Genomic DNA, 12,688 nt, shown 5'->3' on the forward strand with positions numbered 1-12,688 from the left:
CTTTACCTTATTTAAAAGAGAAATAAGCCAAAAAAAAAAAAAGCCATCAAAAAATTCATTCTTACAATCAAATACTCAAATTATTACCATCCAATTATGCCCCTTTTTGGCTGCAAGAAAGAAAGACGGAAGAATACTGATCTCTCTCTTTCTCCCTCTCCCCCTTTAAACTATCAAGGGGAAGATTTAATAGGGTACTTTAATATCAAAGAGCCATATTCCCTTGTTTAGTCTTTAAGGAGATTTAGTCAGTTTACTCTGGTGCACTAATGGTCATTAGAGTTTGGGACTTCATTTTAATAGGCCTAATTAGGGATGGAAAAAGCTCCCTTCCTTGCTTGACCTGACTTGCCCTGCTCCGCTTCACACAAATTTTCTTAGCCTCAAAAAGATGTTGAGGCAAGGACAAGTTTTGCTCGTCCCGCCCCGTCTTCCCACACATCTCCTTGAATGCTCGTGTGTGTGTTTGTGTGTGTGTGTGTTCATTATCATTTTCAAAAATCATATGGTCTGTCATTTCTTTCGGTGCTCTTACAATTACATTTTTTCTATATATTTCATCTTTATCTCATCAATTTTAATAGGATTAGTAAAACATCTCCAACCCACTCCAAACCCAACCTATCTCACTCTCAGCCCACGCAAGTTTTTCCCTCCTTAAAAAAGAGACGGGACAAGGATGGGGCAACCCATGATCCAACCACACCCCACCCCATTGCCATTTTGTTTAATTGTGATCTAATCAATTTAACCTAGAATTTTGGGCTTCATTGTTGTAGGCTTAAAATTGCAATGATAGACACTAAGCCTCCTCTGTGTGAGTTCCAAGCATAGCTCCAAAAATATGTTCAGGTTCTGAGCTTGGCTCCAAAAACAAGCTCAGGACTAACAAGGCCATCTCTTCAACGAATGACACTTGACCACCCTCAAAAAGGGATCCCAACATCATCTACATCATTACAGTCAAAAAGTCTCAAAACTGTCTTGTACTCGCCAAAAAATCTCTCACACACTAGATCCCTTCTTCCTCTTTCAATTCTAAATATTGACAACAGCAGATCTATTCCATGGCTTCACACTCTATGGAGCTTCTCCCATGTAGGCAATAGAAGATATGGAGAAGGAGGACGCAGATATATAACGTAAACCAAACTGAGAAAAAAAAATCCATTTCCTTAACTGTTTTCTTCATTGCTTTAACTTATTTCCATACATTAGGATACAAATGCTTATAAGACAATTTATTGAGAAAGCTACACAGAGATGCAAACATTTGCGCATGCACACACAAACAAGAGACATGGTATGAACAGCAAATTGCCAATGATCTGCTCTTCTGTAGTCTCTGAATATGGCAAAATTTTAAACCTTTTCTGCGGTAATCGAGTTACAAAATCAACCACAATTAGAAGCCATTTGGCTATCTAGTTTACCTTGGGTCATATGCCACTAAATTTTTATGGATCGGATGCTGAGCTCCTTCAACTAGTCTTTGGACAACTTCACCTGCAGGTAATATTTCCTTGATAAGGCCCACACCTTCGCCAGCATAAATCGCTAGCCTCACCGGCTTTTTTTGGCAAATCCAAAACACTCTTTACACTCTGAAAATCACTACAACAAAATGTATTTTCAGTGATGAAAAAATCGTCACTAAAAGTCCAATTTTTCATCACTAAGGACCTTTAGTGACGAAACTCATTTCGTCACTGTAGCCCCATCACTAAAAGTCCTGGTGACGAAAAATTTCATCACTAAAAGTCCGATTTGATTTTTTTTTTTTTTTTAACTTTTAGTGACGAAAACGTTTCGTCACTAAATGTTTTCCTCACTAAAAACACTATTCAATGACGAAAATATTTCATCACTAAAAACACTTTAGTTTACTAAATCATATTTAGTGACGAATAATTTCATCACTAAAACTATGTTCGAGTACATATAGTGAAGAAAAAATTCGTCACTAAAACTATTTTTAAGAAAATCTAGGCATATTTAGTGACAAAAATTTTCATCACTAAAACCATTTCTTACAAAATTTTGCTATATTTAGTAATGAAATTTTCGTCACTAAAACAATTTTTTGTTGCTATATTTGTGACGAAAAATTTCGTCACTAAAACTTATTTTCTGTTTTTATTTTTTTATGGCTTTGATATTAACCTGTAACCTATCATTACATTATTAAAACCTCACATTTGAATAACACATTTATTTCAACAACACATTTATTAAAAAAAAAAAAAAAAGATCCATACATTCCACAAGTAAAAAATAAAACAAGTACCCAATTCAAACTCCTTCCATACAATAATTGTTTGCAATACATACAATAACTCTACCTAAACCCTATTTTAGAACTAACGGAAGATGTCCTCATATGTCTTCAAGTAATGCCAAAAGTAAATCTCCTAAAAGCCACCAATAAGAAATCTACACAAATATAAAAACAATACTACATTAAAATCGTAAAGTAAAAACATTAACTATGTTATAAGAAACATTTCTAACAATGTATTAAGAGTAGTCTCATTTCTAACAATGCATTAGATGTTCTAAAGACAAAAGTGTAGATAACCTTAAATATATTTGCTTAAGCTACTATTACAAGACAACTAAAAAAAGTAAACCAGGGAAAATAAACTTGGTGGAGTCCGCCTTGCTGGTTTACTGGCAATAAATTACCAGCTTTTAAGTAGTTAGCAAGCCATGTTCTAGATCATAAGTTTGTGTCAGACTTTAAAATTCTTTCTTGAACCAGAATATAAGAATTTATATGTTTATGGAAGAACTGCATGAGTAAACAAGAGAAGGAAACTAATAATAAATAATTTATAAAATAGAGGTATACTATAAGATCTAAAAGAAAATTCAGCCTTACAATCTCAGACATCATAAACCAAATAGCATTAAAAGTTTACCAAAGGCACCAAAATGGAAAAAGAAAATAAGAACTTAATTCGATTGATTGATGCCCTAACTAAATACAATATCTATCCACCACATTTATGGTGTTTCATTGAGATTGTCAATGAAAAAGAAAATTGTATGCAAGTAGCAAACCAATGAATGCAAGTTAAACCAACTTCCAAACCTTAATTAACATAATTGAGTTAGAGATCAATCAAAAATTTCACCCATATTAAATAAAGCTAAATCTTATTACACAGGTGTGTATACACGTGTTTTGTAACTAAAAACATGGGTTTAACCCACGATTTCAAACATAAAATTATGGGTTTTAGTTATAAAACACATGTATACACACACGTGTGTAACCAACAGTGCTCATCAAATAAATAGCTCAAACAGGAAGCTACATGAAGTGTTACACATATGGTTTAACAAGTATTTAAATCAAAGAAAATACTATTTTTCACATCTAATCAACAATACTCATTCACATTTGCAAGAAATGAAAAACACTCCCAATATTAGTTTAAACCACCTTATAACATCATGCAAGCCATCCGCTTGCTCCAACACAACATACCACCACAAATCCAATTTCCAATATCACAAGTATACAGTATTGTAAGTTTTTTACTAGAATTTACTTACTTTGCTCAAGCTAAGTTTACAACTTTTAGAAAAAATCCAAAGTTACAGCAAACAATGTGTATTTAGTCTGCAAAAGAAAAATTAAATTTATAATTACAAAAGTTAAAGAAAAGCTTGTAAAAGCTCATTAAATATCAGACCGTAACCAAATCTCACAATACCTTTCAATCAAGATGGAAAGCTCAAATTACACCTATTATGCATCAATTTTAAACTTTTATGTTAAGTACATATATACCCAAATCCTTAAACTTCTACTTTAAAGTGCATTGGCAGTATTTTAAGTAACATTAAAGTGCTTCTGTTTAAACTAATCAATGCCATCATGATCCTCATCAATACTAGTGTTAAATTCTAATTCCACAAAACCATTCACTTCACATGTAATGTCATTCATATATCTCTATAATCTATATCCTCATTCTATGCTAATCCCAAAAGATAATATATATATATATATAAAAGAAATATGAATAGAGTAGCACAATGTATCTAAAACATAATCTAGAGAACAATCCCTCGTTAAATCAAGTAAAATAACAATCAGAGGACACAATCCCATTGTGAAATCAGAGTATCATTACCTGAGCAATAATCAACACAAGAAAATTTAGAAGATCGGTAATCTCATTTTGAGTACATACATTACACCTAATGTATATGAACTTGCACACTACATATATCTAACACTGGTATCAATGTGGAAACCAAACCAAGAGAGTGAGGATCCAAAACTAGAATCATCCAAACAATAAGAATCTAGAAATCAAAAAGAATTACAACAATTGACAAGTACATATATAAGAAACTTTCTTCACAACCTAATACCGTGATATGTGTACATCACTATATCACAAAGCAAACATGTGTCTGTATACATTTACTAGTTAAATACCTTCTCTAAGTCTGACTCCTTGAAGCTGGGAATCCCCAAGTTTCTCATTGCTGCCAGAAACCTTTTAATTTTTTGTGTGCACAATACTGTTAACTGATTGTAATCACCTACCTGCAATGGAAAATGAATGTTAGAATAAGAAACCTAACAACCAATTTCCAATTTATAGTATAACTTGGTTAAAGAAAAATTTAGAAAGTTTTCAACAACCACTCATTGCAAGGCGTTGAATACTAAGTAAGTATAATAATTTTTTTGATAATTAAGTTTGCATAAGGTTTGCATTCCCAAGTAACACAAAACAAAACACAGGATCCATATATAACATGACATTAAGCAGCAACCTCTAACTTAAAAAATGAAAGATTAAGCAAAAAAAATAAACAAAATAAAATAAAAAAAAAAGACATAGCTCACACCTTATACAACTAAATAATGAAAAACCCAGTTCACACCTTGTATTTACTAAATCATGAAAGACCTAGTTCACATTTTGTTACCAAATTCATGCTATACCATATGATTTAACACAAAAAGAACCCAACTTTAAGTTGAAATTGAAACTAAAAACTAAAAACAAACAAATAAATAAATAATCCAAAATGTGAAACAAAGTGACTGACCTTGAATCTCCATAAAAGCCTGTATGTAATAACATTAAAAGAAAAAGGGTCTATTTGGTTGCTAAGAAAAAATGAAAGAAAATATACAAAAATATTCAACGCCTTGGTTAAAGAAAAATTTCCACGTTTGGGGGAGGCGAAGGGTCGCCGGCTGGGTGGAAGGCAAAGTGTCGCCGGAAGCGTCGCGAACTAAAGGTGAAGCATCGCTAACTGAACATCGCTGGCGAGTTGAAGCGTCGCCAACGATCGGTGACTTGAATCGGCGCCAATGGCGAACTGAGCGTCACGATCAGTGAGCTGAAGCGTTGCTGTTGAGATTCATCTGAGCTCGTTGATCGCGATGCTGAGCTCACCGATCGCGACGCTAAGCTCACCGATCGCGGCACCGTTGAGTGCTCAGCTCGCGGATCGCGTCACTGCTGAGCGCTCAGCTAGCCGATCGTTGCCGTTGAGCTTCATCGGCGACGGTTGGCTCAACAGAGCTTATCGGCGACGATGGGTTTTTTTGCTTTGGGTTTTTTTGGTCCAGCTTGGTTTTTTTTTTTTTTTTTTTTTGACCGAAATGCTTGGGTTGAAATGTTTTGTGGTTAGCTGGGTATTGTATTGAAATTAGGCTTTTAATATTTTAGCGACGAATTTCAGTTTCGTCACTAAAGATCCAGGCTTTCTTAAGATTTTTAGAAACGAAATTTATATTCCTTTGCTAAATCATACTTTTAGTGACGAATTGTGATTTTGTCACTAAAAACATATAAGTGAAAAACTATTATTATTTTTAGTGATGAATTTTTTTCGTTGCTAATTCTTCCTTATAGGGACGAAAGGATTTTCGTCACTAATACTATCCACAACAATACCTACAGTGATGTAATATTTTGTCACTAAAAATTTCAACTTTTAGCGACAAAATATTTCATCACTATAGATTAATTAAACTTGCGCCAACGTTTCCCTCCACTGGCGCCAATTTTTCAGATCACAATAGCGACGAAATTTATTTTTCGTCACTAAATGTTATAATTTTTTTCATTATTTGTGATGAAATTCATATTTCATCACTAAAGCTGTATTTTTAGTGACGAAAAATATTTCTTCACTAATTTTCATCACTAAAAATACATTTTGTTGTAGTGAATGTGTGGGTTTTGTTTGGGTACAAACCACCTCTCAAGGTATGACAATGGGAGAGGGAATGAGAAGAGGCTAGAATAATTTCTTACTAAGGATGAGTAGCTCTCTCTCTAAAAGATGGATGTATGTTGTAGAAAACCTATCTAGGGTTTTTCTCTCTAAATGGCCTCCTTACAATTTCTATGGTTAATGAGGGTATATATAATATGGGTGAAGGGTAAGAAACTCACACTTAAAAATCCTCCAGGAAAAATGTTTCGCGAGTACTTCGCGAGAAGGCCTTACCCGCGAGACACTTATGAAACTGACAACCTGGCATGACTCTTCATCTTCCAATCATGTGCTTCTTTTGTGGCTACTTCGCGGGTTAACTTCTTGTGAGCTTCTTGCGAAATCCACTTGATCTTCAATTAGGCTTAAGTCTTCACCAACTTAATACTATACCCAATACAATAAAATCCCACAAAAATATAATGAAACAAATTTAGGCAATTACAACACTTTTTGTCATGGAATAAGCCAATACTAATGTTATGAGAAAAATCATAATTTAACAATCTCTCCCTTTGGCTATTTTGTGACAAAATACTCTATAGCAGACTCTAGACATAAATGTGAGTTTAGGAACAATGGCAAAACTCACTCACACCTAAATCTAAAACTTGTGATGAACTTGGTACAGAATACCTGTAACCTGAAACACTTGCACAAAATGCATTAAACCCTCAAGGTAAATCAAGTGATAAAAGAACAAGTATAATGTAACAAGTAAACATACGATCAAGTATACTTGTTATGAAACATATGAGTAACTTGATCAAGCACAAAACAGCCATATGGAAATGACTACAATGATCATATAGCAAGGCAAATGATCATCTGAACATGCAACTAATAAAGCACAATAACATAAGGATGCATGCATGTCCAACGCATAAACACGATGCAATGAGAGTAACAAAGCATAGATACTAAACATAACTCAAAGCCCCATAAAGCACCACAACTTTGCGTGGATGAACTGAAGAATTTTGCAGCCAACATCCTTCTCAAGTTGGTGTGTTAGTCACATACTTGGATTCGTGTATCGATTGGTTAGTCATGTACTGATAGTCGTTCATTGAAAGGAGAGATTGTCACTACATTACAAGTTCAATTGTGTATTGGGGTAAGGGTTCAACTGTAGGTTGGTAAAAAGTATTGGGATTCCTTTACTTGTAACCGCTTGTTTGGATAATAGTGGTTTCTCGAGAGTGCTGACCTTAAATTCACCTGGTCGAGTTTTTGCCTTGGAGGTTTTCCCCATTCGTAAACAAATTACCATGTCAAATTTATTTTTCCGCTGCATTTAACTTAATTGGTGATTTGTTTGTACTACCACGCGTATTGCATGTTAATTAACCTAATTAATTAACTTGGCTAATTAATTGATTAATTTACCATAAGGTGTCAATACATTCTTGGCCTATCAATAAAAATTCATAAGATTCTCCATGATTACTACTTGTAGAATTCAAGTGTAGTTGCATCCTATATATAGATGATTTGCCTACAACTTTTTAGCAAACTCATTTGAGTGGGTACAAATATCATCTTAAATATAGCAATTCATTCATGCCTTTAAGTACATTTCAATTTTCATGATTTTCTATTGATATCCCTAACATAATCTAAACACATGGTTAAATTTAATTGGGCGACCTAAGGTATAACATTTAAGGAAATATACCTAAGTTTTACCCGAAATTAAAAAATAAAATAAAAACTGGATAAGATAATGCAAATGCTTGTATGTCATTTCATCTCAACAAATAATCAAATATGAAGCATAAATAGCAATATGTGCCCTTACGAAATAGAATACTAATTAGCCAAATCACATCATTGGAGTTTATTGCAACAGAAGTGGGAATAGGTTTCCTACAAATATATAACATGGTCACATATTGCCGATGAGACTAGGAGAGAAAATTCATTATAAACTTGAATGTTTTTTTTTTTTTTTTTGGGGGGGGATTAAACATTTCAAACTTGGAGAACTTCAGCAATCAATTTCTCCATATTTTTGTATGAAGAACCGCCAGGTTTTGTAGCCTCCTCAGCCTTGGTCTTCAACTCTATTACATTCTTCTTCATTTCTTTACCCTTTTCACCATCCATTAACTCTCTCATAAGTTTTTCTACTACATCTCCTGGAACATTATTATCAATCTCCATTCCAATGCCCCACTCAGTACAACTGTACCGACAATTTGTGTGTTGCTCAGCAAAGAAAGGCCAAGAGATCATTGGCACTTCACCACACACACTTTTAAAGTGTAGAATTCCACCCACTATGTGTTACAAAACCTCCTATTGATGGGTGCTTCAGGATTTGTTCTTGAGCACACCAAGTTGCTAACATGGCTCTATCCTTCATTTTGATTACAAATTCAGGAGGAAGAATAGTTGAATCACCTACCACAAGATCTAGTCTTATAATCCACAAGAATGACTTTTCACTATTTGCTAACCCCCAAGCAAACTCAATGAGTTGTTGAGGCGTCATAATAGTTATGCTACCAAAATTAACATACACTACAGAGTTGGGTTTTTTTGAATTTAGCCATTCCACACAACCTAGTTGTTCTTTCCATAGATTGGAATCTATTGATTTCAAATTTTCATCCTTAATCTGATTAGCAAGCAACACAAGTGGTCCAATGGTATATATACGAGGAAGCATGGAGGATAGAGCATCCAACGCATCTTGTTCAAATGTGTTTAAAATGATACCTAAAGCTCTTGAAGCTCTCTCTATTTGGCATATAAGGTAGTTAAGACTAACATCATCCTGATCTATAGTTCTAATGAAACTTGGAAGATATTTAAGGCAAATATTTTTCATCCCAGGAATCCAATCTATTTTGGTTTCCAAGTATCCATTTGTTAGATGGCTCACATCTGAAAATCACACTAAAATAAAGTGCTCAAATGTTAAAATATTAAAACTAGCATGCAAATTTTCAATGTATGCTAATTCAATATGATAATTCAGTAGCTATAGGGTGTATTTGACATAAAGAAAATGTTAATGAAGATAGATTATATATTTACACACACAATGGTTTATCTATAAGGGATATTGATTATGCTTGAATTAAGAATTATCCATATGCCTTATTTCAAGGTATAATAATTGGTCATGACTAAAATATGTACACAACAAAACATAAAGAACATATTCATTAAGCATTCTTACATAAGTACATATTTATCCAAGCATGTACATATACAAAACAGGTACATATACTAACACTAGTTACATAGCCACGTTAATATATTGATATTTTTGTTGAATACGTTAATAAATTGATATGAATCCTTATGTATGTGAGTCTCATGGTCAACTTTAACTATTGCTAAGATTTTCAAGCCTGGGTAAGATTAAATAGATTAGGTTGATTATACATTTTTTACTTTCACTGTTAACAGTTTTCCAAAAATGTTCATGAATTGAATCTTCCCCCTCCCCTCTCTCTCTCTCTATCTATATATATATATATATAGATAAAGTCTCTGATGGCTGTATAAGAGATCTGGGGTTCAATCCTTGCCTACACTAAAAATTAATTTGTATTTTGGTCTGATAATAAAGAGCTATTATCAGAAGCGGATGCCATAAGTTGAAAGTCCCTCAAATATATATGTGTGTGTGTGTGTAAAGTCAAGCGAATATCACGTTTTCTGCCGTGACCCGCTTGCCCAAGTAAAAAATGTTTTTTGCTTAATCTTTTCTTGCAAAACATATACTTATAGATTCGGATGTTAAACGGTGTATTTATTTTCTTTTCTTTTCTTTTTTGTGAGAATCATGTAGTAGTAAGGGTGTATTTCATGTGGGCGCTTGAAAAGGAAACAAATTCTTTTACACTAGTTCACATTCACTATTTCATACATGTATTTATAATTGACACAGAAATGTACACATTTTAACCCATAAAAGTAAATATGAAAAAGTGGAGATCAGAGAATTAAAACCCTTTTAGCTTCTATATGGAACCCTTACCCGTTGAAATTGGATTTGACTCAAGTACGATATAGACTGTCTAAGGGCTAGCTAGCTTATTATGTACTATATGTATATGGAATCCAATATATTGTTGAATTCCTTCCAGCGGTGGTGCTATATGTTCTTCAAGGGGTTCATTTTGAAGACAAAAAAATAGATATATATATATAAAATATTTTTTTACTAGTTTACTTTACTCTTAAAAATATTTTTGTACACCGGAATCTTAGATTAGCTAAGCCCAAAACCAAACAACAACATAGATCACAAATCATTCTTTCTCTCTCTTTCTCATAAATCTCATCTCATCTCTCAACTCTATCTGACTATCTTGGTATCTCCGACTATAAAAGTAAAGAGTGGTGCATTGTGTTCTTTTCTTTATTATAAATTTGCATTATAAGTTTGGAATGTGTCTCTAATACTAAGTGTGTGCATTAATATTAATATTATTATTATTTTGTTATAATGTTATTTATGTGAATATATTCATGTATACTATAAATATCACATAAAGTGATATAATATAACTTTATATAATTAAATAATTTGTAAATACAAATAGTTTATTACAGTGTTTATTACTATCATGTTATAATTGATATATTTAAGTTATATTTTTATTAAATTTTGTTTAATTAAAATTTCTTAATTAAGATTTCTTGTAGCCACCACTAATTCCTTCAATATTAAATCATTAAAAGCTAACGTACGTACGTATAATTAGATAAGTTAATAAATTAGTGATGCAGACGAAAGAGATGAGTATTGTAGGGTTTATAGCAAATAACACGGTCAATATATATATATATATATGATGATGATGATGATGATGATGATACCTTTAAGGGGTGTTAAACCTCGTTCAACTAGATGGCGATAATGCATATAACCCAAGAAGCCGCACGAGCTAGGTGTCCAGAAAAGCACATTTGGAATTCCAAATTTCTCAGCAGCGTCAAGAGTGAAGGACATGCAACCATCGGAGATAATTGAGGTCACAGGTAGCCTGTCCCTAGACGAAGTGTCATTGAGCTTGGAAATGAGGTTGCAAAGTGGGAGGAGGCCATTCTTTGAGATGGAAACGGAAAGGGATGGGATGTCTTGGCTAACATCTGCGTCCGATGGTGGTAGGCCATCGGGAATGTTTTCGAAGTGAAAGTCCGGCGAGCCGTCAAGGGAGTTGGGGCCTCTGGACCTAAGCGTTTGTGGTTGTACTCTGTGTTTACAAAAGTTACATAAAAGCCTTTATGGTGAAGGAGTTTGGCTAACTTAAGCATTGGGTTTATGTGTCCTTGAAGTGGGTTTGGCATGCAAACAACGTGAGGTCTAATAGCTTCTGGAATGGAACCCATCTTTCTCTCTCTAATGAAACTACACGCACAAACAGAAATATGGTCTTCCCAGGCCTTTTATGGCCGAACTGCATAACATAACGTAGCTTTTATTTCTATTTGTCTCTTAAAAAATAATTGTTTGTTTAATTACTTCAATGGTATTGAGATTTGTGACCTCTCATATATCAATTGATATATTCGCTTATTTATCGGTCTTAACTTACCGATCGTAGTCTTCCTAATCGGGCGACACATTTTTTTTTTCTTTTATAAATAAATAAAAATGTGATTATTTATTTTTTTTTTTTTAAGAGAAAGTCGGTCGACACCAAAAAAAAAATTAAAAAAAAAATTGATAAAATATTTCACGTCCACTAATGCGGCATATTGTTAATGCTTGCTGCCATGCCCGACAAATAATACAAACCACAAATAAAATGGTTTGTCCTAATCTCACATGTGATCGAACTAATTGGTTTCTATCTCTAACTAACTTTCCTTACCTATCTTTCTCTAATATGTTACAAACGGCTACTAACTAACAAACCAACATGACACGTGTATTAGTAGAGCACATGTTTAATTATCACATGCAAACAAGGACAATTTTTACCACAACTTATTTAAATAATCAACTATAAGTGATGAACAATAACTTTCACATAGATTTTTTTTTTTTTTTTTTTTTTTTTACCATCCGCGATATTGGAAATGAGGTTGCAAAGTGGGAGGAGGCCATTCTTTGAGATGGAAACGGAAAGGGATGGGATGTCTTGGCTAACATCTGCGTCCGATGGTGGTAGGCCATCGAGAATGTTTTCGAAGTGAAAGTCCGGCGAGCCGTCAAGGGAGTTGGGGCCTCTTGACCTAAGCGTTTGTGGTTGTACTCTGTGTTTACAAAAGTTACATAAAAGCCTTTATGGTGAAGGAGTTTGGCTAACTTATAAGCATTGGGTTTATGTGTCCTTGAAGTGGGTTTGGCATGCAAACAACGTGAGGTCTAATAGCTTCTGGAATGGAACCCATCTTTCTCTCTCTAATGAAACTACACGCACAAACAGAAAGATGGTCTTCCCAGGCCTTTTATGGC

The 12,688-nt window shown here is 33.7% G+C and overlaps 1 pseudogene; it reads right to left on the reverse strand.

The window, feature by feature from the left end:
• Nucleotides 1-6,815: 6,815 nt before the first annotated feature.
• On the reverse strand, nt 6,816-11,845 carry LOC111997000 (7-deoxyloganetin glucosyltransferase-like; annotated as a pseudogene).
• Between the last annotated feature and the right edge of the window lie 843 nt (nt 11,846-12,688).

This window comes from Quercus suber, unplaced genomic scaffold (assembly GCF_002906115.3).
Source record: "Quercus suber isolate HL8 unplaced genomic scaffold, Cork oak 2.0 scaffold_271, whole genome shotgun sequence".
Classification (NCBI taxonomy): domain Eukaryota; kingdom Viridiplantae; phylum Streptophyta; class Magnoliopsida; order Fagales; family Fagaceae; genus Quercus; species Quercus suber.